This window comes from Mus pahari, chromosome 8 (genome assembly GCF_900095145.1).
Source record: "Mus pahari chromosome 8, PAHARI_EIJ_v1.1, whole genome shotgun sequence".
NCBI classification, from domain to species: domain Eukaryota; kingdom Metazoa; phylum Chordata; class Mammalia; order Rodentia; family Muridae; genus Mus; species Mus pahari.
Window position 1 is genome coordinate 36,447,569 of NC_034597.1, and position 10,564 is coordinate 36,458,132.

Consider the following 10,564-nt stretch of genomic DNA (forward strand, 5'->3'; position numbering starts at 1 on the left):
CAGACACTATTGCACATGCTAGCAAGATTTTGCTGAAAGGATCCTGATATAGCTGTCTCATGTGAGGCTATGCCAGTGCCTGGCAAATACAGAAGTGAATGCTCACGGTCACACAGGGTCCCTAGTGGAGGAGCTAGAGAAAGTACCCAAGGAGCTGAAAGGGGCTGCAACCCTATAGGTAGAACAACAATATGAACTAACCAGTAACCCCAGAGCACGTGTCTCTAGCTGAATATGTAGCAGAAGATGGCCTAGTCGGCCATCATTGGGAAGAGAGACCCCTTGGTCTTGCATACTTTATATGCCTCAGTACAGGGGAATGCCAGGGCCAAGAAGTGGGAGTGGGTGGGTAGGGGAGCAGGGCGGGGGGAGGATATAGGGGACTTTCGGGGTAGCATTTGAAATGTAAATGAAGAAAATATCTAATAAAAAATTTAAAAAGAGATTTATTTATTTATTTATTTCAAGACAAGAGTTTCTTTGTATAGCCCTGGCTGTTTTGGAGCTCACTCTGTAGACCAGGCTGGCCTTGAACTCAGAAATTCTTCTGCCTCTTCCTCCCAAGAGCTGGCATTAAAGGCATGTGCCACCAGTACATTGTAGCTGTACAGATGGTTGTGAGCCATCATGTGGTTGTTGGGATTTTAACTCAGTACCTACAGAAGAGCAGTCAGTGCTCTTACCCGATGGCCATCTTGACAGTCCCCTTGTTTTTTGTTTTTGTTTTTTGGTACAGGGTTTCTCTGTATAGCCCTGGCTGTCCTGGAACTCACTTTGTAGACCAGGCTGGGCTCGAACTCAGAAATCTGCCTGCCTCTGCCTCCCGAGTGCTGGGATTAAAGGCGTGTGCCACCATGCCCGGCTATTGACTGTTTTTTAAAAATCAGCTTTTACTGAGGTTACTTTAAGATTCCACTCCACTAGTAATTAAAGTTTTCACCATTTCTACTCTGACCCTTCCTGCTTTTAATTAATTTTCTTACTAGTTTTGTAATCATGTTGCTTTTTATTCATCTTCTTTCAGCTGATCACACTGTTAATTTTCTAAAGGGTATTAGAGCCCTTTCTGGTTTTATTTGATTTGTAGTTTAAAAAGGTCACTGTGTAGTGTTGCATTTGTGGGAAATTTCTTCTTTCCAGGGCCCTTCTTAGGGAAGTATTTTTATGCTTATGTTTCTTTGTACCTCTCAAACAATATATTTATAAACTTGCCTTGTACTGTGCTTTCCAATTGGCTGCCATGGTAGTAGATTTTCTACTTTCTAACCATTTGACTCTGGATTCTCGTTCCTATAGAGATGTTGCCTTAGACTGGTTAGTTCTAGTTTGTCCTGAAGATGAGATATTTTGAGTTCTCATGTTTCCTCCGCCTGAGGTGGCAGCAGGGCCAACAGATTGTCACCATGTCATCCTAGTTGGCTTAGCTTCTCTGCTTTCTTGAAGTTTTGTTAAACACCCTGAACCGGTTTTCTCTCACTCTGCTTGAGGATATAAAGGGAGGGAGGAGACTCTTCACAAGGAAAGAGATGCCTGCTCGCCCTCCCGTCCCTTACCTCCACTCCCCATACCACTTTGGCACGTTGGTTATTTTGAAGTGCTTGGGGAGCAACAGAGGCGGGAGGGGCTTTCTCATCTGCCCATGTACAAGTAAGTCACAGAAGTTTGCATAAGGCAGGACTCCTGATAACAGCAAGAGAAAGAATATCCTGAGACTAGAGATTGTCACAGACCCTAATTGCCCCCTGGTTTTGCCCTCTCCTGTGTCACATAATTCGCTGTCCCCCACCCCCTTACTTTACCTTGCCATTCCTTTAAGAAACAATCACCATTTCTTTTAGAAAAATGTATAAAAGCTCTCTACTCTCATCACCTCTTCAGGTATTCACTCTCGTGAAACTCCTATCATGTGCGACAACCTACAGCAGGCGATCTTCTGCGCTTCCGTTTTATGTCCGTTTAACTCTTAGGCCTAGATGGAGCTTGCTTGCCTACTTGGCAGAACAATTGCTTTGAGCTGGAGTTGAACAAATCCTTGTCTCTGACACAGTCAGTAGGAAGAATTCTCCGGAGGTCACTTTGGATCTCTGCAGGGTTTGATGAAATAGAATGTCTTTCCCTTTCTAAATCTAGATTTTTTTTTTTTTACTTCCATTATTTTAGAGTGTGTGTGTGTGTGTGTGTGTGTGTTCACATGTACCTATTGAGTGTGTGTGCTGCAGAATCCAGGTGTCCCTGGAGCTGGAGTTACAGGTGGTTTTGAGCCACCCGGTACAGTACCAGGAGGCACACTTGGGTCCTCTACAGGAACGGTACTATCTCTAAGCTGCCGAGTCACCTCTCCAGCCCCTCAAAGCTTAGATTAGCAGGAGAAAACAGGACGTAACAACTCTGCTGGCAGAGGGGTTGGTCTTACCATCCTGTCCCTTGAGCTAGCTCCCAGGCTGGTAAACTCATTGTTCTCAACAGGGTAGTTTCTTCTTAACCTGCCAACAGGGCAACACCGGATGAAATTCTCCCTCCATCCTGCTTTAGGCCCTGAAGCTTGGCTGCATAAACATACTTTCAGAGAGTATATGTACTCTCTCTGGTCCCCCCTAGCCAGGGGGTGCAAGCGTCAGCTATTGTCAGGTGGCCAGCCACGGTGGCCCACAGACCCACAGGGCTGAGAGAGGTAGGACTGTCATTTGTCAGGGGACGGAGACACAGCTCTGTGCTTCAGCAGCATGTGGTGCTCCCCCAGAATTTTGGGGGTCTGGACCAACGAGAAATCGGGTTCCATTGCTTCAGTGCTGTAAAGAACATCAGGCGTGGCCAGTTTTTGAAGGTAAGTTGGAGATTTTATTAAAGATATTTTAATACAGAGTTAATCATGACGGTTAGGAGAAAGAGAGGCACTCAGAAGAGGGGAGAGGGCATCTGCACACACAGCTCTAAAGAGAGCTGTATCTCCACGTCTTTACAATTGCCATGTAAGACTTTGGTGGGGTTTGAAGTTACTATCTTGTCATTGGGTGGTTCCTGGGGGCGCCTGATAGGATTCCAATCCACAAGAAGGCAGAGGATCTCTACTGTGGTATTCTGTGAACAAGTTAAGTGTGTCTGGGGAAAGATTGAGGCCCAACCCAAGGCCATATGCATTCAGGCTCTAAGCTCTGTCAGAACCTGGATCCCTCACTGCTTTGCTTGATGGCAGACATCAAACCCTACCAGTCCTCCATCTCTGCCCTACTCAGTGCTGGGGTCAGAGGCATGTGGGGTAGCACATCTAGCTTTTCTATGGGTGCTGGGGTCTAAACTTTTAAACTTGAGCCATCTTTCCAGTCAGGTTATTTCAATAGACTCAAATACAAACCTTTCACGAGTGTAGGGCAAGTTCCCTTTATCTCCACTGGGGATATCTTCAACCAAAGAAAGAGATGGCCAGGATATCTAGACCCACACCTAGAGAGCCATAGTCAGGACCTGAAGGAGCTGGTTCCCAAGGTAGGGCCCACATTTAGTTCCTGCCCCCAGGGACATCCTAATGCCTGTTGAGTGCTTTATATAACCTTTCAAGGTTGACCCGTGAAGGCCCTAGATATAGAAAATGTGAAATATCTGTCTTGATCGGAAATCTCCTGACAAACTAGTGGCCAGCTTGGTGAGTCAGACTTCAGGCACGATTATAGAATCAGATATGGAATTCTTTGAAAACAAGAGGAAAGAGAAATGAAAAATCAATAACCCTCGCATAGCACACTGAATATTTATAGACAGACTCAAAAGACCTGAGAGGAACTCAAATATTGTCATCTGACACTGCCATCTGCAGAGCCTCTCCCGCTGGTTTCTGTATATCAGCAGATATAATACTCCAGGACACCCTGCCCTGCCCCCAGACTCTAGCACCCTCCCCCCCCCTCAATGGCTCTTCTGTTTCTGTGAGACAATATTCCATTAATTGAAGTGGTCAGCTGATCTCAGCTCACCTTAGAACTCATTCCTCATTCATCAGCTGAAGGATCTGGAACAGCCCTAGTTACTCAGGTGGCCTATCTGATTCTCTCAGGCCACCCCAGCATCCTCAGCCTGTTTCTCTCCCATCATGCAGTTCTAGTTTCTGAATCCTTACCTGTGCATCTTTCAGTGGGAAAACTGTGATGTGTCTGTCAGTATATCATGGGATGAGGAAGGTGTTGTCATTTCTCTTCTTTGAGAATAAACCTGGAAACCGTGTATCTTTGCCTGACGGAGGCTCACCTTGATTTAAAACCTGCCCAAGATGATGCAACCTTAGAAGATGTCCCTCTTTGTCTTTCGGTCTCACATGCCTATGAGGTTGGATTGACACTAGGTGCAGAGCTGTGCCCATCACGGGGAGGAACAAACCTTTCTCCATCAGCACCTGGGTATCCTCTCTCATGAGACAGTGGAGGGGGGGGTGAGGCCATCACATGAGCAAAATGCTCTTGCCTTTGTGTCCTCGCCCTCCAGCACAGGACGAAGGTTAGTAAGGAAAGAGGAGGAAACCGATTCCGAGGGAACTCAGATCTGTCAGTCTGCATAAGATCTGACAGTCGTAGGTTCATTTGTGCTTCCTTGTCATTCCACAGACCCTAATCCAGCCACACTGCTACCTTCACTCCCATGACAGGGAGGGCTAACAGTAACTTCTGAGATTTTATTTACTTACTTATTGAGACGGAGTTTCATGAAGCTCAGGCTTGCCTCAGACTCACTTGGTAACCAAGGGAGACCCTGAACTCCTGATCCTCCTGCTTCCACCTCCTGAGTGCTGGATCACAGGCGTGCATGACTGTGCTCCTTTGTCTATGTAGTGCTGGTGAGCAAACCCAGGGTCTCCTGTATATAGATGAGCGACCAGGGTGTCTAATGAGTGGGGTGCACTCCCAGCTTTTGGCTTTCTTTTTTACTTCATTGGATGCAGACTTATAATTTCTGTTTGCATTCACATTTAAAGGGAACTGGCAATGTACTCAATGTACTTTGAAAGTCTGATGAGCCTCTTTCAATACGTGCCAAGGTGTCGAAGTCTCACTTAGACTCTCGGGGCTTGACTGAGGATCCCTCTAGCACATTATGCAGATGACCTCCAACTTTGGGGAACTAGAAAGGCAGAATAGACCATTGGAGGCTGGAGGATGTCTGGGAGGCCTTTCAGGCTGATCAGGCTGAGAGCTAAGTCTGTGAGTGGGTGATGGAGAAGGTACATTAGCATCAGTGAAGAAATGCTATTGCCCATCCCTTCCCATTCATGGTGGATTGAGGGGTGAATGTCCAGGGGATGCTAACAGACACCTCCTTCACCTCACTAACAACATGTCTATATTTCTTTTTAAATACTGAATGTGTGTTGACCTAGATTCTCATACAGGCTAGCATGGAGCTTACAAGGAAGCTCAGAATGGTTGTGAATTTATGGTAATCTAGCCTTCGTCTCTTGAGTGCTGGGATTGAGATGCCATCTACTGTGTGAGCAGGCCTCGGGGATCCTCACCAGAGCTGGGCAGGTCTTGGCACCATGATCTTGAGCCTTCAGAATTATGAATTAGATAAACCTGCTCTCTTTATATAGCCAGCCATGTCCGGGCTCCTCATTTACTGCTTGCATAGTGACAAAGGAAAATGTTCTGTCATTCCCATTGCTTCCAGACGCGCTTTTGGGTCTGTCATACTGGTGCCCATAGTCTGGGAGTCTGTTTCCAGGTCAGCTAGTTCTTCCATTGCCGAGGAATAATAACCCTAATCACCTCCACACTAAAACCGGCATTGCTCCCTGTCTGCTGTTTACCCAATAGATGGCCGCCACATCTCTAGAGGACAGCAAGGTATAAGCACTCTAATGACACCCTTTCCCCACCATGTTTATAAGCTTGCCAGCAGTGGTTTGTATGTGGTTTGTCTCCCAAGGGCTCAGCACTGGATGCTTGGTTCTCAGTGTATGAAATTTATAAGTGGCGGGACCTTCAAAAAAATAAGCTCTATTAGAAGGTGGTTACGTTATTAGGAACATGACCCACCCCTGAAAAGAGGCAAATAGAGCTCCTTTGAAGTCCTGATTAGTTCTCATGAGAGAGCTGTGAGCAGATTGGGCCTCCCTGTGTTATGGATCCGTTTTTCCTTTTTGTATACAATCATACCAAGATGTTATCTCAAGATACTATGAGACGAAGCCCAGGGGCGCCTCATCAGAGCTGAGCAGGCACCATGCTCTTGAGATTTCAGAATTATGAGTGCGATAAACCCGTTTTCTTTATATATTCCAACTCAGATATTTTGTTAGAGCAGCAGACAGTGGGTGATTTATGACCATTGTTTAACTGATGGCACTGTAGTTGTGGAGAAGGTAACTCAGGCTTCTCTTCCTTTTTTTTTTTTTTTTTGGTTTTTCGAGACAGGGTTTCTCTGTGTAGCCCTGGCTGTCCTGGAACTCACTCTGTAGACCAGGCTGGCCTCAAACTCAGAAATTCGCCTGTCTCTGCCTCCTGAGTGCTGGGATTAAAGGTGTGCGCCACTACGCCTGGCCTTTCTCTTCCTCTTGATATTCATTTAAGAACTGAGTCTGACCAAGGGACTCATTTTATTCTTGGCTTGCAAAAACTTTGAAGACACTCATGAGATTTCACACCTCATACTATCCATGGTTGTCAGGATAAGTAAGTGGGATATAAAAGTCTGGACATAGAAGGATTTTAGTGGAAGAAGTAACTGAAGGACTGGATTGTTCGTTCCCACAGCTTGAGTGTGAACTTGTGTGTAGGGTCAAAAGGACCACACAAGCTCAGATGGCCTGAGTCAGTAGAAGAGGGTTCTCTAGAGAAACAGAAATACACTCGTATGTATGTATGTATGTATGTATGTATGTATGTATGTATGTATGTATGTATACACACACATGTGGTTTCTGGAAATTGAATCTCCAGTCTTCAGGAAGAGCAGCCAGTATTTTTAATCCATGAGCCATCTCTCCAGCCCCCCTTAAGAATTTGTTAAGTTAGCAGACTTTAAAATAGCTCTAACAGCCGAGTCACACCAGATAAGCTGAACATCCCATGCTAATTGGTCCTCTGGCTGGTGCCTCAGCAGTTACAGAAGTCCCACAGTAGCTGCCTCTCATTGTGGAGGCCAACAATCTTGTGGCTGCTCAGTCTAGAAGGCTGTCCCAATCTGCTGCCCCAAACCTGGAAGGTCCCTGGGGAGCTGCTGGTCTTTGGTCCACGATAGAAACAGAAACCCTGGTTCTGATACCAGCAAAGGAAATCAACTCCTCGACAAGAGAAAGGCCAGGTGAACAAAAGACCCAAGAGCCTGCTTTGGCCACACCCTTTTATCTGGGCTATCATTAGAAAATGCTGTTCACTCTCAGGGTGGTCTTTCCTGGCCAGGTCTTGGGGGGGGGGACTTTCTGCTCAGGTAGTTCTAATTTGAGGCAAGCTGACATTAAAACAATGACAGGGAGCACTGTGTTCTGGAACACGTATCTCAGAGGATGCAGATGAAATGGAAGGCCCCAAAGCTCAGTGAGGTGCATCTTTAAGCAGACAATGCACTTCTATCTGGAGACAAGGGATAATTGATTGGCCCTCTAAACAGTGCATTGCTGGTTCTCTGATTAACAGAAGAGATTGTGTGTGGTGCCACCAAGAGGAGGATGTGATGGCTGCTACAGAGGAGATTCTTAAAAATTAAATGATGTATTGGTTCAGAGAGTAAAGGTTATAAGTACACTTATTATGTATTAACTCGTATTAGGTGTGGATCTATCTTTCCTTGGGGGTGTCCCACAAGGCATGTCCCATTGGCCCACCAGGGTGGAGAGAGCATAATGGTCAGGCAGGGTTCAAATGGCCATGAGTATGCTAGAACTTCAGAGACAGCTTCAGTGAGACAGCCCATTTCAGTGTTTTGTTTTGGGGGGGAGGGAGGGTATATAAGGGCTCTCAGGGTACGGGTGGGAAGGGCTGATTTGTCATAACACAGAAGGGCAGGGGCAAAGAGTGAATCATACAGCACTTGCAGGAAGCTCGTGCAGGGTTATCCTCCAAATAAGGTCAGGCATGTGTGCTCAGACACACTCTCCAAACAAGGTCCTGCAGAGAAAATGAAGCCCCTCTGAGAAAGGGAGTCCTCCTGCACCGAGTTCAGAGAACTATCTGGACATGGTAGACTACAACCTTAGCAGCAGGGTTCTCCAGCATTATGGCTTATATGGCACTGGCTAGATGGCAAAAGGGACGTTATGAAATAAAATCTACCAACTAAGTGGAGTGGCTACACAACTCACTGAACACGGAGAAGTCAAGCTGGTGCCTCTCTAGCCTTTGCCCCTACGGCCTGCTGTCCACAGTACTAGAAAGGCAAGCTCCAACCCTACTACAGCTCTTCTGATCCTCAAAGGTGACCTACCTGTAAGATACCATGGCACAATCGTGGCACAACATCTTGTGAAAGTGACCAGCCACTAACTGACTGGATTTAAGGCCCACTCCAGGAGATGGAACCCTGTGCCTGACACTGTTTAAGTGGCCCAAACCCCGAGGCTCCATAGACCTTGGATCTAGGGGTAAAGCAAACACAACTGCTCTGCCAAAGGAACACAGCAAAAAAAAAAAAAAAAAAATGACTCGTGGTGACATCCTGTATACTCATGTATCGGAGCCTCTGCAGCAGATGGGAACAAAACCAGACCTGCAGTTGGACAATGGGCAGAGACTGAGACACCTTGGAACTCTCAGTTCTAAATCTCCATCAAATCCATCCCTTCAGGAATCAGAGAACTCTAAGGAGGAGGAGGAGGAGGCAGAGAGAGTGTAAGGAGTCAGAGAGGATGGAGGGCATCAAGGAAACAAGGCCTTCTAAACACTGGATGACCAACACACAGATGAACTCACAAGACCTGCACAGGTCTGCACCAGATGGGATCCCAGTGCAGAAAGAAGTAGACACAAGCCCCACCCAGACACTCTCTCCATTTGATAGCCACCTGCAGATGAAAAATTAGCTCTCTCCAATGCAATCTTCACTGGGGATACAAGCCACTCTTAAAGGCAGGGCTCAGCCGGGCAGTGGTGGCACACACCTTTTAATCTCAGCACTTGGGAGACAGAGGCAGGCAGATTTCTGAGTTCAACGCCAGCCTGGTCTACAGAGTGAGTTCCAGGACAGCCAGGGCTATACAGAGAAACCCTGTCTCAAAACAAACAAACAAACAAACAAAAAAAAAAGGCAGGCCTCATGCCCAGCAGTAGATGGCTAATACAAAATGAACCCAATGGCCTTTTTGGAGGTTGTCTTATAAAGTTTTGTCAGGGCTTATTTTGAGGGAAGGGGGTCCTTGAGAACAGGCTTCTCCATGTGGCTCTGGCAGTCCTAGAACCTACTCTGTAGAGCAGGCTGGCCTCAAACTGAGATCTGCCTGCCTCTGCTTCCCTAAAGGATGCACCACTACGCCCAGCTTTTGCCTTTTCTTTTTAAACCTTACAGTCCTTTGGTATAGATTATGGCTTCTGGTTTTGAGTTCTTTATGTGTGAACGTGTGTCTCTGTGTCTATTTGTGTTTATTGTGCTTTTTCTTTGGCTCTTTTTCTTCTGCTTGTTTTGTTCCATTCAAGTTTGTTTTTATTTTATTTTACTTTACTCCTTTAAATGCTTGTTTTCTAAAGAGAGAGAGAGAAAGGGTATGAATTTCAATGGGAGAGGAGTCGGGGAAGATCTGAGACAAGTTTGGGGTAGAGAAACCATAACCAGAACATTATGTATGAAAAAAAAATCTATTTTCCATTTAAAAAGTGAAATGGGTTGGGCCTTGCAGGGCAATCCAGTTATGGAGGACAAATGAGAGGAGGGGAGTGGAGGGAAGGAGGGAGGGAGGTGGGGAGGGAAGGAGGGAGGGAGGGAGGGAGAGAGAGAGAGGAGAGAGAGAGAGAGAGAGAGAGAGAGAGAGAGAGAGAGAGAGAGAGAGAGAGAGAATATGAATTACAGGTTCCACCATGGGTTAACTTAGTGATACTGTCTCAAAATGAAATAGGGGAAAAATGGAAGTGTAGCTACATGGGAGAGCACTCACCTAGCATGTAAGGTCCTGGATTCAGTCCTTGGAATGTCAAAATGAAATGGCCAGAAGCAGTCCCTCTGGCTAGTGCAAGTCCTGCTTTTGTTTTGTTTTGGCTTTTCCTTTTGTGGTGCTGAGGATTATACCCAGAGCTACACACAGGCTTGGAATGTGTTCTTTCCAGCATAGATGATAGCATGCCCTTTGGTCAGTGTGCATACACACCACCCACGTTTCTCTCTCCCATCTTCTATGTGGAATGTGACCATGGAAGGGTACTCTGCATTTGTAAGAAACCAAACTCTTTAAGGTAATTAAATCTTTTTGCTCCCAGGGTCGGTCCACCAGCCTCAAGAATTGGGGGATGTTGTAGGGAAAGGGAGTCCTGTCACCTTTAATGCTCCTTGGCAATGCACCAAGGACCAAGGCACTCCTGGGAAGTCCAATCTGGGGGTTGAGTCCTGGCAGGATTTAGACTGAAACAAGAGCATCCTTCAAGCTAATGAGGGCTGG